Source organism: Meleagris gallopavo, chromosome 17 (genome assembly GCF_000146605.3).
Source record: "Meleagris gallopavo isolate NT-WF06-2002-E0010 breed Aviagen turkey brand Nicholas breeding stock chromosome 17, Turkey_5.1, whole genome shotgun sequence".
NCBI classification, from domain to species: domain Eukaryota; kingdom Metazoa; phylum Chordata; class Aves; order Galliformes; family Phasianidae; genus Meleagris; species Meleagris gallopavo.
In genome coordinates, this window is record NC_015027.2 from 8,650,642 (window position 1) to 8,670,225 (window position 19,584).

Sequence of the window (19,584 nt, forward strand, 5' to 3'; positions counted from 1 at the left end):
TACAGAAAGCACCCAGGCTTTCTCCCGGTGCGCTCATAGCACGGAACCAGGAGCTATCCTTATCAGCAGAGCTCTCTCTCATATCAGAACAATTACATCTACATTTTTCCCTCCCTCTGAAGACCAAACTCATCCCACCTGAGCTACCAGAATTTGCCGGGGTGTTGATGCACAGTTTATTCTGTGGCACATTAAACTAGCCACGGAAGACAGCCCGATAAGGAGTGGAGATACAAAGCACTGCATCTGCTCTATTCCAGATGGGTTTGCTGTAGATCTTCTGTTTGCAGCTTTACTCAGGCCAAGTTAATTAGAAATGTCTGAAAGTCAAAGCATGGCTCCCGCGTGAGGTCGCAGGGAGCTTCCCAGTGCTTTCTGTAGCAGGGCTCATAAACACAGCCCCTCCCTCACGAGCTGCAGTCGCTGCCCATAACAAAGACATTTTGGATCAAAGGAAGGGGTTAACCCCCACGCAGTCACTGCATTGAGTCTTGGAGGTCTGAATGCTGCCAACTCCTGAAAAATGGCCACCAGGCAAGCTGCTGAGAATAATCAGAATAAGATTGGAAGGTGTCCACATCAATCAATCACTCGCTGACAGATGACTGGAAGCCCCCACTGTGACCGTGGACAGCTGACCAACTCTCAGCTTAAGCTGAAGTCTAACATTAGACTGTTTGCTGCGTGTGGGTGGCTGCTGCGTTATGACCTTAATAGTCAATCAATCTTGAGATGAGTGGTCTGTCTGGCAGAAACATTAATTATCCATACTATTCATGCATTGAAAAGCTTTATCTTCAAAAACTCAACGTCACTTAGGGAGGAATAACAGAACCTGGAGCAAGAAAATAAGCCCGGCCTTAGCTCCTGGCTAGGAACAGGATGGTGTGGAGCAGCTCCAGGGATGCGAGCAGCCCCAACCCAACCACAGGAGCAGGGCACTGCCCTGGCTTCCATGCTGGTACCCCTTCAGTGAGCTCAGAAGCTGCTGCTGGAGCCCGTGCCAAGAGGAAGACGAGGGGGAGAGATATAAAAGGACAACAAACACACATCAATTAAACCTTGCAAGCTGTTAGTCACACTAGTTAATAAGTTCTTTCTATCTGTAAAGTGCTCTTAGTGACAAATCCTTTAACTGGCACTCAGCGTTATTATGGCTTTCAAGATGCCTCTGCCTTTCATGTGCAGCTTCTTGTACACATGTGAGTGCTCCCTGTTGCGCAGCCTGTTTACACTAGTTGTGAGAAGGCATCATCAAAGCAAACTGAAAGCAACACTAAATGCTTGAGAAAAACAGAATTCATTCACTGCTGCCTGCTCTGAAATCGCCTCTCCCTTGGTTGGAAGGCAGCCGTCACTGCAGAGTGCAGTGGGAGGAGAAGGGGGACAATGCATGGCTGAGGCTCAGCTCACCCTGCTGCTAAGGCTGTGGGTTTAGGAGCAATGAGACCAGCACCCCGTGTGGCACAGAACCACAGCAAGGACTGGGTGAGCACCCTGGGCTGCACATACTGGCACAGGGGAGGCCATGCCCAGGGCACAGCTCCACGGGCACCACTAAGGGAACCATCTCCCGTTCAGTCAAAGTCAAAGCAATTAGGTCTCTGCGACGTTAGATTAAAAAAGAGACAGCTAATAGAGACCATCCATAATCTATCACATTCTGCAGGCCACAATTCAGCACGCCTTGTCTGGACTGATTATATTTCCTGAAAAATGAACGGTGACTCTCTGTAGATGCAAGTTACATTTCTGTAAACTCTCTTCCACACAAATTAAAGTATTCATCACCTTAATAAACATTAATGCGGAATGGTCATTTATTACACTCAAAAACATACATACTCTTTAAGCAATCATTGCACATTTTTGGTATCCAACACAACTACAGCACAAACGTTTGCGGCTCTGTGCATAGATAACAGGCAGGCTGCCTGCCAGCTGCCACTGTGCCATCCTCCTGCCGTGAGCTCCTGCTCCAGGATACCGTGTGCAAATTGAGCCTAAGAAGTCCACATCTACAGCAAGCCTTCCAACATCACAGCTGGTGGCATAAGCAAGCAGCACCCCAAAGCCAGAGTTGCCAACAGCTCTGCACCCAAAGCCTCCCTCTACTGTGTCACTGCTTATCTGTATCACCAAGTATGCATGTGCTTGGAGCAGCTCCCCCCTGTATGCCCCACGATGTGCCTTTGGGAACACCCGCACAGGGAAGGCCTTGCAGGGCTGGTGGCTGGCAGGTTACTGCAGAGCTGCTGCTCCCAAACCAGCAGTCACGGGGACTAAGCCAGGGGTGGTGCAGCCCAGGAGCGGGATGGCAGCAAGAGCATTTGGGAGGGCTCCAGCCTATCAGTTGCATGTGATAATGTTAGCTCTCATACCCCTAGAAGATTCTCTGCGCAACCTTGTCTCCTCCAACTGGCTCAGGGCTTCACTGCTGGTGTCAAGTGGCAACTTTCTGGATTTTGACCTTGCTGGAATTCGCTCCTTGTGGGGGGAAACCAGTCCATAAAGTTCCCATTAGCGTAAAAGCAGATGTAAGCACTTTGTTGGCAGAGTTCAGCAGCAGGGAAGCCTGCAGTTGATCAGTTCTGCCTCACTGGTCACTGCAGTCAACAGGAATTACTACAGAGGATTTCTGTGCCCCCTCTCCCAGAGCTCACCCTTCTCCAAAAAAGATTTAAAGAAACCAGCCGAGCTCAGGCACCACTCCAGTATAAGGCAATAAATCCGTGTGATTCATGCAGAGGGGAGTAGCACTTCGTCCAGGAACAGCCAGCAGGAGAGCAGCATGACTTTGTTTATTGTATGAAACAAATCTAACCACAGGGACTGGATGGTGCTTAGCATGAGGAGCAAGCAAGGTAAGACAACAGGGCACGGGAAAAACATCATGCTCCTGCTGGTGGCTGGGGCTGACGGCGCTTCCCATAAGAGGGGACCACCCACCAGTGTCCCCAGTATCAGGGATGAGGGCTCAGCTCCCTGCCTGGCAGTGGTGCCACATGCCACAGCCACGGCTCCAGCTCCATCACCGACTTCTCCATTCACATTACACTGAAAATGAGCACCAACTGACCTGGTTTCAACTAGTTTTGCTTTATGATTAACAGTCTCTGGGCCCCTATTCACTCTGTTATTCTCACCAAATTAAAGAGCAGTCCCGGATCCTCGTTAGATTTGCTCACATTTGAGCAGTGTCATGTGGTCAGTAGCCCATGGCAATACACTAAATTAAAGGCCTAATGCAGAATCCACCTACAAGCCTGACAACTAATGAATCGAAAGCTCCAGGCCCCAGAGGACCTGCACTGGGATGAAGCCACTCCACACCGAGCTACAGCAAGAGTACAGTCCCTGGGCTGTCATTCAGACATAAAGAGTTGATTAATTTTATTCACCACAGGACACACAAACAGCAGCATCTCCTCCCGCCCGGCCGCCCGTCCACTGAGCGGCTCCCCGTGCCGCCAGCGATGCACTGTAGGAACAGCAAACGCACTCCTTGCTCAGCTTCAATTAACAGCGTTCAGCCCCCAGCACAGAAAAGCAGGCCCTCTCATTCATGACCAAGATGAGCCCCTCTCCTTCCCTCGCATCAGCGGCCAAGCGAGCACTGGATGTAAACAGCGGGGCCAAAGCGGCGGCCATCAATTCTGCTCTGAAGCATTTCAGGTCGGAGCTCTTGTCTGGAAAGGTTCAGCCTGTTGTATCAGACAGCTCCAGCACCGCAAAGGTCAGGGCTGTTTTGGTAAGGAAATGTTTGCTGAAACCGTTCCCCTCCCCCAGATTCCTGCTCTCGGCTTCACACACGCGCTCACACTGCTCCAGCCTCAAGAAATGGAGAAACTACAGCAAAGCGGTGCTGCGCTGCTCAGCCTCATCCCCAAAGATGCAAACGCAATTTTACAGTGGGCGGCTCTACTGACAAATGCAGCTATTTGTATGACACGTATAAATGTGTGTGCACAATGGACTGGGGAAAGCTTTCTGCCTAAATACTGTCAACACTCTGACAACATTTTTATTATACCAGCAAATAATTTGTTTTGTTGCTGCTTAATTAGGAATCAATATAGTGCCTATGTTTAATTACATCCCCCATTTCGGAATGGTTGGGATCCTTTTTTTTTTTTTTAATTCCCTACAGAGATTAGGGATTTAGTATTTAGGATTCAGTGTGCACAGAGGGTGCCCGTAGGAGAGAACAGCCCCATTAACAGAATGGGCGTAGTTAGCAGCATCATTATTAACTATAAACAACACTCATGCAGAAAGGTCAGAAGCACACTTACCCTTTCCCATCTGTAAACAACCAATTATTCAGCTCATCAAACAAAATAACGTGCGAGTATTTACATACCTGTGGTGTTTGCACATGTAAGTGGGTGCGATTGGGTGCATCTGTCCTCACCATCAGAGAGTCCATGCTGGGACATCCCTACATGTAAAATCTGATGGGAACTCTGTGCACAAGAGCCAGAAGAGCCATCCTCTTCTTGCTACAAACGCCAAAGGGAGACATTTGGCCTGGCGATGTGGCCAAGCCAGGCACCACAATCGGTGCTTGCTGGCAGGCAGCAGCATCGTGGCTCTGTCTGGGGGCATGGGCTCACCTTCTTGCAGTGTGCAAATGGACTGGATACAAACAACAATATCCTGCACTGTGTCACAGCTGGCTGCACGCTAACTCTTGCAATTACTTGCTTGTAAATAGCAACCTTTACATGTGCTTGACTCGTGACATCTTTACGCACTCCATCTCCACAGAGCCCCCAGAGCACAGCCTGGAGGAGCCACCTCCCACCACAGCCCCAGCACTGCTCTCACCCAGCTGAGGCTGCACAAGGCAGGACACAGCTGTGCTGAGGCTCCTACCTTCCTGGAGGCAGGTTAGGGTTAGAGTTAGGGTTGCATTGCATTGTGTTGCATTGCACTGCATTGCTCACCCCATCTCCTCTGGAGCCCACTTGCGTCTCCCACCCAGGAGATAGTGATGCACAGCCAGCTGTGCACTGTCACCACTGCTGCACAGGGTGTGCACGTGGACATCCTCATCTCCAAAGCACACCCCTGTATTTGTGGCACTAGCAGAAAAGCAGCACCTTCCTCTTTTTGGCACATCATTGTGAAGAAGTAGCAGCCTGAAAGCCTGCCTTGAAAAGCACAGCTCTGCAGACACGGGGCAGTCAAAACCACTACATCTCAGGAGCAAACATCAGAACCCGGAGAGGCAGAAGGCTGGAAAACCCCATGCTGCACTTTGTTATGGCACTGCTCCCAGCCACGCACTGCAAGCCTCCCTCTCCTCTCTATTACAGGCAATGAACTCATTCCCACTGTGTGGAGATGATGGGGCAAACAGAAGCACTGAAGGCTGAAACACATTTATTTGACACTGGTGCACAGCCTACATCTCCATCTGAGCAAAGCAAGACCACTTCGTTAAAGCAGTCTCTAATGCTAGAGCTGCATTTTAGCATTAATTTCTTCTCCTAGACAGACTTCAATCTCATTAATTTTAAGACACTCTAAGCTCTCTTTAGCCATCTCTAACATAATTCTCCTAACTTAAGATACACTAGATAGAAGTAGCCAATCTCATTCGTAATTGTATATATGGCCAGCAATTCAAATTCACTTCCCCTGATTTAGTGTCCTATTTGTATTCTATCAATAAATGAAGTTCTCACGACCTTACTTAAATGGAAGCAGCACTATGCTCTGATAGCCAAAGCCAGCAAAAAAATTTCATCACCAAACCAAAATGTCTTGTAGTATATGATTCTTTGACTTATTGTTCTCTCCTCTTCACTGCACTTGAATATTAAATGTTGTATTAATAGCTCACTCTTAATTATCCATGAGTAATGTACTACAACCAGGAAATTAATGGAGGAGAGCACCACAAAAATGGGGAAAAAAAAATCTCACTATCCCCAATCCATTTTTGAATAGCCTGTGAGAGAAGGGAAGACGCACACAGCCTTGAACATGCAATTCAGCGCTGGATATCACTGCTGCAGAAAGGTGTTGAGATCAAACCAGTTCCCACCACAACACTGCATGCAATAGGGACAATTTGAAGATGCCCCATCTGCTGATGAACCAGCGCATGGCCAACGATGCCTCACCTCATTAGCATCGCAGTGTAGGTCAAAATATGCCTGTCCCATCAGCTGTCCATCATGCAGAAGGTAACGCCCCTATTTCCTCTTCTGCCATCACCAGACCTCAAGCCACAGGAACCTTTCAGGATCTGTGGAAGCAGAACCAAAGCTTTTTGGAGTTTCACTCTTGCTGATGACAACACTGCAGGACAGACAGGTGCTGGCAGACAGACAGACTGACTCTCTGGCTGTAAGCAGGACAGCCCATAGAAGTGGGGCGGTCCCATGCCTGGAGGTGCCCAAGGCCATGGATGGGGCCCTGGGCAGGAGCCCATGGCAGGGGGGTTGGGGCTGAGCGACCATTAAGGTCTCCTCCAACCTAAGCCATCCTATGGTAGGGTTCTATGAGATAGCTCAACCTGCTTTACAGATATAACAATTCTTTCTGGAGCACTGAGATGCAGCCTCACGAGGGCAGATAGCAATCAGCAGTGAAGATGTAATAGTCCTTTATTGCCCAGGGGAGGAAAGTGCTGCAAAATTTGCCTGTACTCCAATACACACCACAGGAATCAGAGCTCTGGTATCCTGACCTGCTGCAAACTTTTTAAGAGCTCATTCATCGAACTGTTCAGTGCAGGGAAGAGAATTAGTTACTTTGTCTCTTACTCAATAAAGGCATTAAAAAATTAACAGGCCATTACTGAGTTTTCTTTGCATTTTCTGCCTATTACAGTGTTATTTAATGACTCGAGGCTCTGCTCTGAACTCAGCACTGTTGCTGCAAGGAACCTGTTGCAGATTTGCCTGCTGGGGAGGAGCCAGGTGCAGCACAGCCCCTCTGCTGCAGAGTGCCCAGGTGCCGCAGCATCCGCCTCCACGGGCTCAATCCCAGAGCTGCTCCGAAAGAGTGAAATGGTGAAGTGCCTAATTAAATATGTGCCTCCCATTGCCGGAGCTCCGCAGCAGCCATGAATTATGCAGCGGCTCACTTACATGTCAGCAGGATCACAATATTGATGAGTTATCCCGCGTGTAATCTGATAAAAACCAAGATAAACTCAGCAAAAATTGAGTGTAATATGATCCTTTCCTTTCAATAAACAATTTCCAGCACAGCGTTCGGATCATCTCCGCCGCGTTCCTCTCTCTCTGGGTTCTCTTGTCACCTTAGGCAGCCTAACACAACGGCTCCTCAATATGGCCTAATACCGGCATGAATAAACAGCCAAGCTGGCTGCATTAACCTACAAGCTGTGAGACAGTGCTGGGTGTCTGTTAAACACTACCTGGGGGATATTTTCATGCCATATGGAATTAGAGGCTAGTGCTTTCAATAATGCTGGTGCATTCCACAAGGTCTGCTTTTTGGCATTTAGATTAATGCTGGAGACAGGGAGGAAGAAGTTGCCATGTCTCACACTGACTCCCTCTTCTCCGTCTGAACAAATGACGGATGGCAGAGTGCAACTCCCACTTGGAAATGCTTTCCAACGCTCGTTCAGACCCCAGGTCCTGACTCTGGCTTCCATAACAAGCTGACTGCTTTATAATCCCAGCCCAGATGCTTTTGCTACCCTGGGAAAAGTAACTCAGTTCCTCCTTTAGTTGAAATGCATCTTTACAAGAAATACCTTGAGGAAAGGGGAAGATACCTGGCTCTGGTCACCGGGCATGTGGCTCCAGCAGAAGACTGAGGGCTAAGGGAGGGCTCTTCTTGTTTCAGCATCAATGTGTGTCCCCCAGAACCCCTGGGAGAAGGCGCTACCCCCACACCACTGCTTCCTGATTCTACAGGAGCCAAGGCTGCCCTTGCTCAGAACAGAGGCAAAGCCAACAAACAGCCAAGAAAGCCAGCAACACACCTGAGAGCTCTTTTTCAGTCTGGGGATGCTCATCTGGCTGTGCTCAGCGTATCCTCTTGCACAGCGCCCTCGTACTGCCAGCTGCAGGAACGAAACAAAACAACCATTTCATTAACAAGAAGCAGGAGCAAGGGGTGAAACATGGACAAGAGGTAGAAATGCTGCTCAGAAAATGGTGGGAATGCCGAGTGGGAAAGCATGAGGTAGCAGCAAGCCAAGGGAGCTCCGTGTGCCCCACACGAGAGCAGGGGACAGGCGGAGCAGGACAGCAGGGACCTCCCAGGAACAACAACGGCCACCCTACACAAGCAGGGCATGGGGAGCAGCCATGGGGATGGGCTCTGAGTTACCAGCCACCTGAGGATGCCTGTGAGCCTCATCATCAATGCTGAGCTCCATCAGCCCTGCAGATAAAGCTGTGGGGAGAGCCAGGCACGGCGCTGCCTGCAGACGCCTCATTTCACAGTTGTGCGTCTCTCTGTGAGCGAGGGAAAGAAACTTTCACAGTTTTACTGCTTCTCAAATATTTTAATGCAAGCCATTTGGCGTAATATTTTTCAAAAATGGATACCAGCATGAGCTACATGCACATTAGCAAATGTTTCTACATTAGTATAAATACAAGAAGCAGAAAAGCACAGTCTGACTCCTAATCCATATGGTTATTCCAAATAGATTGCATGGTCTTAAACCTTGGCTTATTAGACTGAATCTTACATATGGAAAGAATTAAAACGTTGGATTTACAGTGCAGGCTAATCAGGACATTTAACTTACGATGCCCCAAAAGACCCAGAAGGTCAAAGCTCCCCGACACCTGAGCGCAGAGTCTGATCCCGCTCACGTTGGTGTAAAGCAGGCAGAACCCACAGCACAACGCTGTGGCGTAAGGCAGGGCAGGATCTGACCTCCTGCACTCCATGCAAGCAAGCTGCAAAAAGGAAATGCCTCATTTCCCACCGACTAGTCCATACAAGCCCACAGACAATAGGGCCAAGTGTGCGCTGCCGGCACCGTTCCCATAGAGGAGTGCTGTCTGGCGCTTGGGTTGCTTTGCTGAGAGCCTCCGTATCTGAAAAAGCCATCAGCATGCCTGTTCCTTCACTTAGAATAAAAGGTCACTTCAGGGCTCTTAGGGGTTTTTGGTTTTTGGTTGTTTTTTTTCTTCTCCTTTTTGTCCACACAAAAGAATTATCTTGATTTTTTTAAATACTTTGCTCTGAGATCACAAAAGCTGTTAAAAGAGAGGTATGATATCACCGTTAGCAAAGCCAGAACTCATGGGAAGCTGGATCTAGATTACTTACTTCTGCTAATTTATTTCTGGACAAGGCCAGACTCATCTCTGCTGCTTTTCTGCTCGCCTTTCCACCAGCACAGATGGAAGCACCCTGACCTCCCCCACCAAAGAGCCTCTCCTGCAGCAGCCTGAGCCTTGCTCCCTTTGTTTTTTTGCATAGATTAAACCCGCTGATGTTGTTTTCATGCCAGTCAGTTGCCTTTTTATTACTTCTCTAACTACAACTTCCTCCAAAGTTGTTGGATTTCTGAACTTGGAGCAATGACAGAATACACTGATCCCCCCACTTCCACACTGCTCTGTCTGCTCTTGCTGGCTGACATCTCCCTGCAGGGATCATTTCAGATGCTGTCTGCAGTTTACTTGTTTTTCCAATGTTGTTTTTTTTCTTCTTTCCCCATGTGAAAAGCTGAAAAGTTTCATTATGAGCAGACTGTAAAGGAACAGGCTTCAGGAGCAGCATCATGGGGCAGTGTTTCCATGCAGGTACAGCAGCGTGGAACAGTTGGGCTCAGGAGGAGCTTCTGCTGCTGCCCCATGGAACACAAGTTCTGCAGGGAGAAGTAGAACTGGAAAACCCAGGCACCCTTATTGCAGCATTTGGGAAACCTGCACAAAGCTACGATGGGAGCACCAGGCTCTGCCACACGAGGTTATTCTCATCACCCTGCTGCAGAAGCACGACGTGACTGTGAGGCTCTGGCAGCGCTTCGTTAGAAGAAAAAAAATGCAGACTGCAAGCACAAGTACTGCAGCGAAAATCTTTTTCAAACTGTGCATTTCTTTTCCTTAGTCTGACCAATCTGAAGTTGAAGCAAGCCTGGCATGCCCAACCGTCTAAAAAGAATGGGAGAAATTAAAGAAAGAAACAAACAACTTCCAATGATATCCGAGTCCACCACTCACCTGTGCCTCGACGATGCACTGATGTCAGTGTATTGCTGCTCTTACTGCCATCACAACTGCACAGTTGCAGAACCTTGGGCACCAACTCTCTCGCAACACCAGCTCTCCGGATGTGCTCCAGCCTGGTTCCTGTACCTCCATCCCACCAGAGACCCAGCAGAAAGCATCGCTAATCAGCAATGCTCCCTCTCCTGGAGGGTCACTCAAGGCCCCCACGGAGGCGGGAGAGGAGAGGATTTTAATGGCAGAGACCCTTTAATGATTACGTCAAGTGGCGAGCCATTTATTAGTCTCCTTAACTGCCAGAAAACATCGGCAGTGAAAGACCGGAGAGCAGCATTTAATGGCTCCTTGCTGCCCAGCGCAGGACGTGCACTGCATGTCAAGGCTCCCACCAGCAGCGCTGGGCACGGGGCCTCTTCCTCAGCCAGGCTGGGAACGTGGGAGCCAGGATGGGTCTCCCCAGCTGCTCTGCGCTGTGGCTGCGACAGGAGCACCTTCCTTTTGCTCAAGGCACCGTCGGATTTGGCTGACAGGAGACGCAATGGAATTTGAAAAGGCTACAGATGGATAGCCACGCTCAGGCCAGTTACATCAGCACTGAAAAGAGGTCTGCAAAAATACCTATCAGGGAACCGTCTTGCACTAACTACAGCTTAATTGCCAGCTCCTCTCTCCAGCCTCTCATTACAGAGGACTGGAGAAAGATGGGGAGCGCGTTCACCTTTTGCTTTTCAAGGAAATGATTAAACTGGGATCAGCTTTTCATCTTTCCCACAAAAAAGTGCTCTGTCATCTTGTGCCCGCTCACCTTCGTGAAGACGAGATGACATCTCTGGCTAAAGGCCAACAGTTCTGCACCTCCTTGTCACTTTTAACAAGAAAATAATCCTGCAGAAACACTTGAAAAACAAATCGGTGTTGACACTCCTCATCTGCTAGGTACATTTTATGAAAGGAAAGAAATACTGCATTAGCGTTTGACCCCCTCACCTTCTTGACATTGGAAGAAAATAGAGAGGCACTCAGAAAAGCTGATGCTGGAATAACAAAGTAATGGGAGCAGGCAGGAGCTGCGAGCACCGCATGGCCCACGGGCTGCACAGCGAGCCGCCCGGCCGAGCTCTGCCTCTGGGAGAGGAGAGCTGGATGCTCCTAGAGGGGCATGCAGGATGTCTCCAAAAGGCTTTTCAGCCCTGCAAAGCGGGCTCTGTGCCCAGCACTGCAGCCTCCAAGTGAGCCAGCTGCTGTCCTCTCGCTGTGCAGCACCTCATGCCTGCTCCACCCTCACACTGCTGCGTGGTCCTCGGGGCTGCTTGCACTCATAAGGAAGGCTGTGCTCTGCACTGCTCTGTATGCTCCCCAAAGCATGCCCCAAGCTTCTGGCTTCCGTAGCTTGTAGATAGCAAAAAGCCAGCTTCTCCTGCTCCCAGTACTGCTGGCTGCCACCTTCCATCTGGGCACGGCTCACCCTATCGTTCTGTCCCCTGAGCAGAAGTTACCAAGAAATAAGACTGGGCTTCATCTCCCAAACAGCCAGATGTGTACTTCATGAGCACACAACCATCACAAGGCACACCTGCCCTTCGGACACAGCACTCAACCTACTCCGTGTGCACAGCACCAGACGGTCTCTTTGCTTCCCAGCGTGGCCAGGCGGTTCTGCTGCCACCACGACAGCACAAGTCGCTGCCTGTAGGAGGTGGGGGCACTCCAAGAAACTCGCAGAAATATTTTCCCACTGGTAGCTGTCGGCCTGAGCTAATGCAACATGACACATATCTCACTATGAACAATGCACTGACATTCAAAGCCTGTTTGCCATGTTCAAAATCGTGCCATTGTCACTGGAGTGTGATTAGAGGCAGTTGGATACATTTCCCCTCTGAGCTCATTTCAAGCACCCCTTTGAGATGCCTGTGCTGTGGAAGACCTGGCATTCCCTCTGCAAGACAGCTTTGTAAAGGTAGCGTGGTGCCCATGGTGATGTTGGCTGGAAGCATGAGGGCAGGGAGCGAGGAAACTCCTGCAAAGTTGCTCCCCATTAGTATGCATGCTCGCCGGCTGCAGCTCATCTCGCGAAGGACCGGGCTTCCCATATCTGCTCCCCTCCTGCTAAATGCAGGAGCAGGAACCGACTGCTTGTGCCAACCCCTCCACTCAATGATGTGCACCGAGGAACGGCTCTCACAGCCACTACCACAGCCCCCCAGCACCCACCACCTTCTCTCAGCACTGATGAGTCACCGTTATTCATTTCCTACCCGCCTGCACAGCCCCTGTGCCTCACTCAAAGCATAGCTCCAGCTGCCAGGTCTGAGAGCACAAGGAATGGAGGTGTGATCTCAGGTCATTGGGTTGTTTATTGCCACGTGCTGGACACAATGTGTTTATATATTATAACAGGTCTCTGTAAAGAAAGTGCATAAATAAAGCATGAGGCCTCTGTAAGCAGAAATGTGTTTAGTACACCCAAGCACCCTGCTCACCTGTAGCCCTGCACCACCACATCAGTGGCAGCTCATGGAGCCCAAAGTGGGTGAGAGATGCATAACCCAAGGCATAAACCAAAAGCACGGGAGCTGCTAGCAGGCACACTCACTACCATCAAACCCTGGACAGTTGTCCCTGCTCCTTTCCTGGTTTTTCAAAGCAGCCCCCAGACAACACCTCTGTCCTGCAGCCAATCTCAGAGCAGGGCCAGACCTGCACCCCAGGCCTCTGGCATGGCATTGGCAGGCAGCAGAGACACCTCAACTGCCAACCTGCATGTGGGGAGGAAGAGTTGGGTCAGTGGCACATGGGAAGTCATCATCTGCCCCCTAGCAGCACCCATCATTCTGACACAAAGCCTCCAGACAGTAGCTGTAACATTGACAGTCCTTCCAAACTGAAAAAACCAATGCACAGAGCCAGCACCACGTCCTGGTGCCCAGCAGCACGCCGCTGTGCGGTGAGGCAGATGGGAAATCCCTGGGACCGATTCCCTCTGGGCTGCAGGGGAAGGAGAGCTCAGCAGAAAGCACCGCCTGGATGCCGAAATCCTGCAGCCTGCTTGCACCCTGCTTATACAACAGCATTACACAACGTGGCATTTTAGCAGATTGCATAAGAAGGGTCAGGCACACCTCGAAACCCCAGAGCTGCTGTGCATGCTGGAACAGCCAACCCGCTGCTGCCAACCACTCCCCCTCAAAAGCCTGGCCTGGCTGCAGGACATGCAATGAGCACCACAGCCCCACACAGGATGGGCCCACAGCCCACACTGATGGAGCTGTGGGTGTCCCCGTGCATTGCAGGCAGAGGGACCAGATGCACTACAGGGGTCCCTTCTGACTCAAACAGCTCTATGCTGCTCATGCTGTCCAGTCCCTGAGAAGGGTCTGTCCTTATCCCAGGCAACACCCAACCTGTAATAAAACACAAATATTTCCCTACTTGCCAAGGACTCTTATTAACTGATACCATTTCCTGAAGTTCCCGATCTTGATTGCTACTTCAGTGAGTCTCTACCTATCAGTTCCCACCAAACGTATCACCTTGCATACCCAAACACGTGCCATCTCCCAGGCAAAGGACTTTGAGGCTCCTTCTTGATGGACAAAGGAAAATGCTTCCATTCTAGAGAATTTAAAGTCATTTTTCTTACAGAATCACTGGTAGGGTGAGCAGCAGCTTGACGTCATCTGTAAATTCCAGTCTCCATTACAGAAGGCAGCACCGCATTCACCAGTGATTTATAATTTCTACTTTGAGCTGCTACAGAAAGTGAAAGCACAGAAAGGTGCTGCTGTACCACAGGTTTAAAATTCTAGTCTCCATTTCAACAAAATCCACTGAGTACATCCCAACGTGTCACAAACCAGGTGTATACAGCACAGCACATGGGGAGAAGCTGCTGTAAGGAGGAGGTTTGAGCTTCTCCATAGCTGCTAAATTTGTGCTTTCTGCACCCAAGCGAGATGCCTGCAGCCTGAGTGAGGATTTATGATATGGGTAAGCTCTGGAGTCTCCTCACTCTGCTAGGAAGTGCCAGGAAATAAAGGGCAATTGCATTAGTGATCAGAAGCTCAGGTTTTCTGCCTGGGTTCTGATTGTAGCAGGTACCGAGATGGCTCAGCTGCCTGACCACAGCCAGCAGCATCTGCACAAGGCAGGAAGGAGTCCCCTTTGCAATGTGCTACACGCTCCACACGTGGTTTAATAATCAAGCAGCCACACAGAAACATGACAGAAATATGCTGTTTGCTGGTAACCACCAGGAGAAACTCCAGGTAATTACGATAAGGCTCCTACCCCAAGCATTCCCTCCCCCTGCAGCCGGGCAGGCAGCAGCACATAGCAGTGACTCACCTGGCTCTGCTCCGCTGCAGGAACAGCAGTGTCTGCACAGCAGGTGGGCACTGAGAACCAACCACCTGGCGGCTGGGAGCCTGCCCTTGGGCTTCCTCATCTCCCTGGCTGGCATTAGCACAGCTGCATCCTTACTGAGAACTCCCCACCCAACAGCACATTGGCCTTTTTCACAGCTGAATCCCATTGCCAGCCCACTCCCTTTTTCTTGCAACACTATTAACCAAATGCTGCAGCTCTGATCAAGACTAATAATCGAAAATGACTTCTAATGCCCTTCCTTGTGCTATTGTCCGTGCTGCTCTTGGTGACTGCAGGCCAGTTTCAGTCACACTGCTATTCCTCATTTCTTTCTTCTCTCATGCAATAACTTCAAAAGGGCCGCTGCAAACTCTTCCTGCAGGAAAGACAGTAGCCAAACTCAGTTCCTAATAGCCTCGTTTCCTCTCCTCCCCCCAAACATAAATTGTGTACTTGAAACTACTAAAGTTGGCTGAAAATAATGATAACTGACAGATGCTGGGTTAAATAGGCCACAGTCTTTCCCTCAGGCCTAATTTAGACCGGATATCAAAATGATATAAAATATCATTGCTTGCCTTCATTCCATCAGGACATCTGCAGACAGACTGCTGTTAACTCTTTCCTAGGAGTGTTGACATTGTGCCAGCACTTGGACAAAAAAAAAAATGTGTTTTATCTGATCTCTTCCTGCTCTAAAACACTGCTGGAGCTCAGGTGCTCCCCGGCAAAGACTCGGAGGTTCAGTGCTCAGCTCAGCACCAGGTAGTGGAGAAGGCACTCAAGTGCCGTGCAGCGAGTGATGGGTCAGATGCCAACAAGAGGCCAACAGCAGGAGCGATGCAGACCTTGAGAAGGCTTTCAAAATAACAGAATAAAGGGAAAAGGGGATATTTTACACCCTTTTTCAGACAGCTATTTGATTACACTTCCTAAAAGTCAACATCTCAATCAGTGATCCTGGAGCTAACGTAGCACTTCACATCGCTGCGCTTCTTCCAGCCCATACGCCAGCATCCAAGTTTTTATTTTAGTCCTTCACCACGCATTGGTTTCAAAAGCACACTGGATATGAGCTGATGCTGAATACCAGGCAGCCTGAAGACAGAACCTAGAACCTGCTCACTTCTTATTACTGACATTCATGTGTCTGGTGGGGGTTCCTCTCAACTAATTAGAATTAGACATCTAAAAGCTGTCCTCAGAAATGGCTGAATCACCCACCTCTCTGCTTAATTGGAGTCCATGCAATTGGCTGTAAGTAGCACACAGTTTGAAGTCAACCAGGAAGAGACCCAACAAAAAAAAAAACAAACAACTAGATGCCAGCACCATTAACCCTTTTATTGCTGATCCCAGAAGGACCAGAGGAGCAAGCACAGCAATCTGCTCTGAGCAATGCCCTGTTCAGGAACTTCTGCAAGGAAAGCCATCGTGACAGGTCTCACGTCAGCACCAATGCTCCTGTTCTTATTTCCAGTGCAGCTTCCTGTGCATTGGAAGCCATCATAACTTATTTCTAACTTGCCCAAAGAGAAGCCTCTTTGTCACACCAGTAAGCTCCTGAGCTGGTTGCACATATCACCTGCACATGGAACTGTTGGAGCTATAATTTATTAGGCTTCTACAGGGACAGCTGAAGGAGACACATGAGGATAAAACCCAACCAATGCACACTAACAAAGCTCTACAGCTATGAGCAATTAGCAGTGATTGTTCACACAGTCATTAACTATGTTTTGCATGGATTAAAAAAATTCCCTTGTAGGCAGGCCAGCAGTGACGTGATACAGCCCTCCACCATCCCTAGGCACCACCCATGGGATTCCCTTTGAAATACTGTAGCAATTTGCTTTCAACACAAGTTTATAGCAAAAATGAGTGCCTGTGGGTGTTAGATGGATGCAAGCAGCATCCCTCTCAATATGTAGCAGCACCGGTAGTGCAGAAGTCAGATCTAATCTGTGGGCATACCAAAAGGGCAGAGCAGTGTGTGGCTGCGTGGTCAGGCACATCATGTGTCAGGCTGGAGCTGCAGCAGCAGTGCTGGGTCTGCCGGCCTCGGCCTCGTGCTGACAACCACCAGTACTACATGTACAGCAGAGCACAATCCTCCCTTCTGCACTTAAGGACACACGCAGCTCAGACAGCTTACGACATGTAATTAGAGACTGTATTTTAATGAATATGCACAAGGGGGCAGAGTCAGAGTTGTGCACCTGAGGTTAAGTTTTGCATATTTTAACTTTTCAGTGCTCAGCAGTGCAGTCTTGCTTCATTAACTTGACCTTCTGCATCTCGTTTCCTAGGAGGCTTTTTGGGTTTGTTTCTTCTAAAAGGAAAAAGGAAGCTCTCAGGAGCGTTCTCTTGTCTCCAACCCACACCACCTGAGCCCATCCCAGCCAGAGCTGCATGCAGTATCTGCACCACCCCGGTTCATTAATAGGGCTGTCTGAGACATCTAACTAAACGCCTCGGGTTTAGCCACTTATAAATTTGCCAAGGGTTAACTGATCAGACCCCAATTTTTCATGGCAAATACATCAGGCTGACAACGTATCGATTTGAAAAATTAATTCAGATCTACTCAGTTATTTCTGAGAAATATTTCCAAGGTACACTCTCCATCTCTTCCACTCTCTTCGCTTTATTAATAACATTCTGGGGGCAAGAGCACATCTCTGTGTTCTGAAAAAAGATTCAAGATGTGATGGGACAGCCCCTGCAGCCCATCCCTGTGTCCCAGCCCAGCAGCTCAGTCAGCCTACAGAGCAGTCACAGAGTGGTCTTTCCTCTGTGAGCAGACAGAGCAAGGCAACAAACTATTTCATTTTTACTATTTGTATTTGACCTTTTTATATTGTTTGCTTTTTCCAGCATAATCTCTTAAGAACATGACTCTGATGATTTATAACAAAAGAATATCTCTATAGTGGGTGCCTTGCAAGACCTCTCTCCTGCTGCTTTAGAGTGATTTACTTTTGGATTAGCCTCTGATAGAGAAGGGCTCGGCTGACGATTTGCCCTCGTATATCAAAAGGGAAATCCTTAAGACATCACTATAAAACAGCAGGAAAGAGCACCTGCCTGACTCATAAACTTATATGATGTGGTTTAGTCAGATAGGCCATCTGCTTCCCTTACATACCCATATGTCCTTCGCTGTTCCCTGCTACCTCACAGTTAACTTCACTGATTTTCCTCTTCACTTCTGCAAAGCTGAAATAAAAAGAAATGAATCGAATGATGGATTCATGCAGATGGAACAAGTGGCCACTGTCTCTGTCGCCTAGTTGATGCAATAAATAATGACAGTGAAGATGAGGAAACACACATCTTCTCATAATTAGATCCACGTTATAAACATAATGTGCCCCATCTCACACCTGGGTGGCTCAGCTGCATCAGGCGAGGCAGCTCTGCTCCTTGCTCCTGGCCCAGCCTCTGCTCTGGGGCAGGCAGAAGGTTGTCCAGCCACCACCACCACCACGCTTACAGGAAAAATGTGAGAAACCGGACCAAGGAGAGTGATCTTTTTCCCAGGATAGGAAGATCCTGCCTTGCAATTACTTAAGTGAGAGATTTACAGAGCCAAACCATCACCATCAATAACCACGAATTAACTTTTCTTCCAAGGACTTGCACATTTCCCTTCTGAATCTATTTCAGTTTTGGCTTAGCCACAATGACACGGTGAAACGCCACACTATAAAACTCACAAACCCACTAACTTCATTACACCCCAACTTGTGACTGCACAAGCACAGCCATGCAGAGATTCACAGAAGGAATGGCAGTGAGTTGGCCTCGCTTGCTGCTGCCTGCTTGACTCACACTGCAACCTGTGCAGTAATTCCACATGAAAAATGCATTTGAAGCAGACATAATCAGCCGACAGGTAATACATAGCCAGCAAAACAGAGCCCTGGTGCCAGGATGCAGTGAGCTGTCAGCACGTGCTGCAGGGCCCACTCATAGACAATGTACAAATTTCCTACAACCAAGGCTCTGGGTGTTCATTTTTCCCCTCTGCAACAGGGTAAAGCAAGCAAAGGTTTTTCCAGCTCTCTGGAGAGCTGCCTATAGCCTACCACAGAGTGGATAAAAACCTGCATAAAAAGACCACCCAAGGGACTGGGAAAAGTGGTCCCCACAGAGGCATTTTGTTTAGAAAGGCTGAAGCACAGACAATTACCCGAGGCAGAAAAACAACGGCACAAAATCTCCCACCCTGTGCTCTCGGAGCACCGTTCCCAGCAGCGCCCGCAGCTGAGCAGCCACCATGGGAAGAGGCATAGAGAATGTGTGTGTGCAGACATATCTGTCCTTATGGAAAGGCAGGGAGCGTACCAGGCACGGGAAGCAGTCCCCTGCCCAAATACTTCACGCTGATTCCCCCCTTCGAAATTATTGCTCATTAACACTGTTGAGCAAACAGCCTCGATCGAGCAGCCCATCTCAAAAGACATCCACTGATTGCAACACTCCAGAGCCAGCTCACCAGAAACACGTCCCTCACCCCAGCCTGCCCCTAGCAAACACTGACAGAGACGGTCTTGCACAACTACGGGTGAGACACCTCCCAGGGCACTGCCTCCCCAGCCCACACCTGGCAGCCGCGTGTCTGTTTGTCCTTCCCTGTATCCATGTGCCCATTCACATGTCCGTGTGTCTGTGTGTCCACCCCTGTGTCCATGTGTCTGTCCCACCAGCGATGGGGACGTGGGACAGCCTGCAGACAGCAGGGCAGGGCAGGACTGGCGAAGCTCACTCGCTCCGCTCCCCCCAGCGTCCAAGGACATCCTGGAATTCAGAGAAATTAAAAGTGGAAAAGGCATCACATTAACCTCCTTAATTTTTCATTTCTGACACAGATTGTTTTCTCCTCGTTTCAAAGAATTTCAAGCTAATGTCTGGAGGACAGAAAAAATCCATTTCCCAATACGCCTGCTGCAGCTTTTTCACCAATCGACTGCCCTTCCTGGTACAATCACTGGGACATTGATTTTTTTTTTTCTTTTTCTTTTTT

At 49.1% G+C, this 19,584-nt stretch overlaps 1 long non-coding RNA gene across 1 annotated transcript; it reads right to left on the bottom strand.

Annotated features, from left to right (window-relative positions):
• Positions 1-5,028: 5,028 nt before the first annotated feature.
• On the bottom strand, positions 5,029-19,543 carry LOC104913566. The gene is made up of 4 exons (XR_795485.3): positions 17,704-19,543; positions 8,333-16,887; positions 7,976-8,056; positions 5,029-6,259 (listed from the first exon to the last, which is right to left on the bottom strand). It is a non-coding gene; the product is annotated as an uncharacterized LOC104913566 (long non-coding RNA).
• Positions 19,544-19,584: the final 41 nt, after the last annotated feature.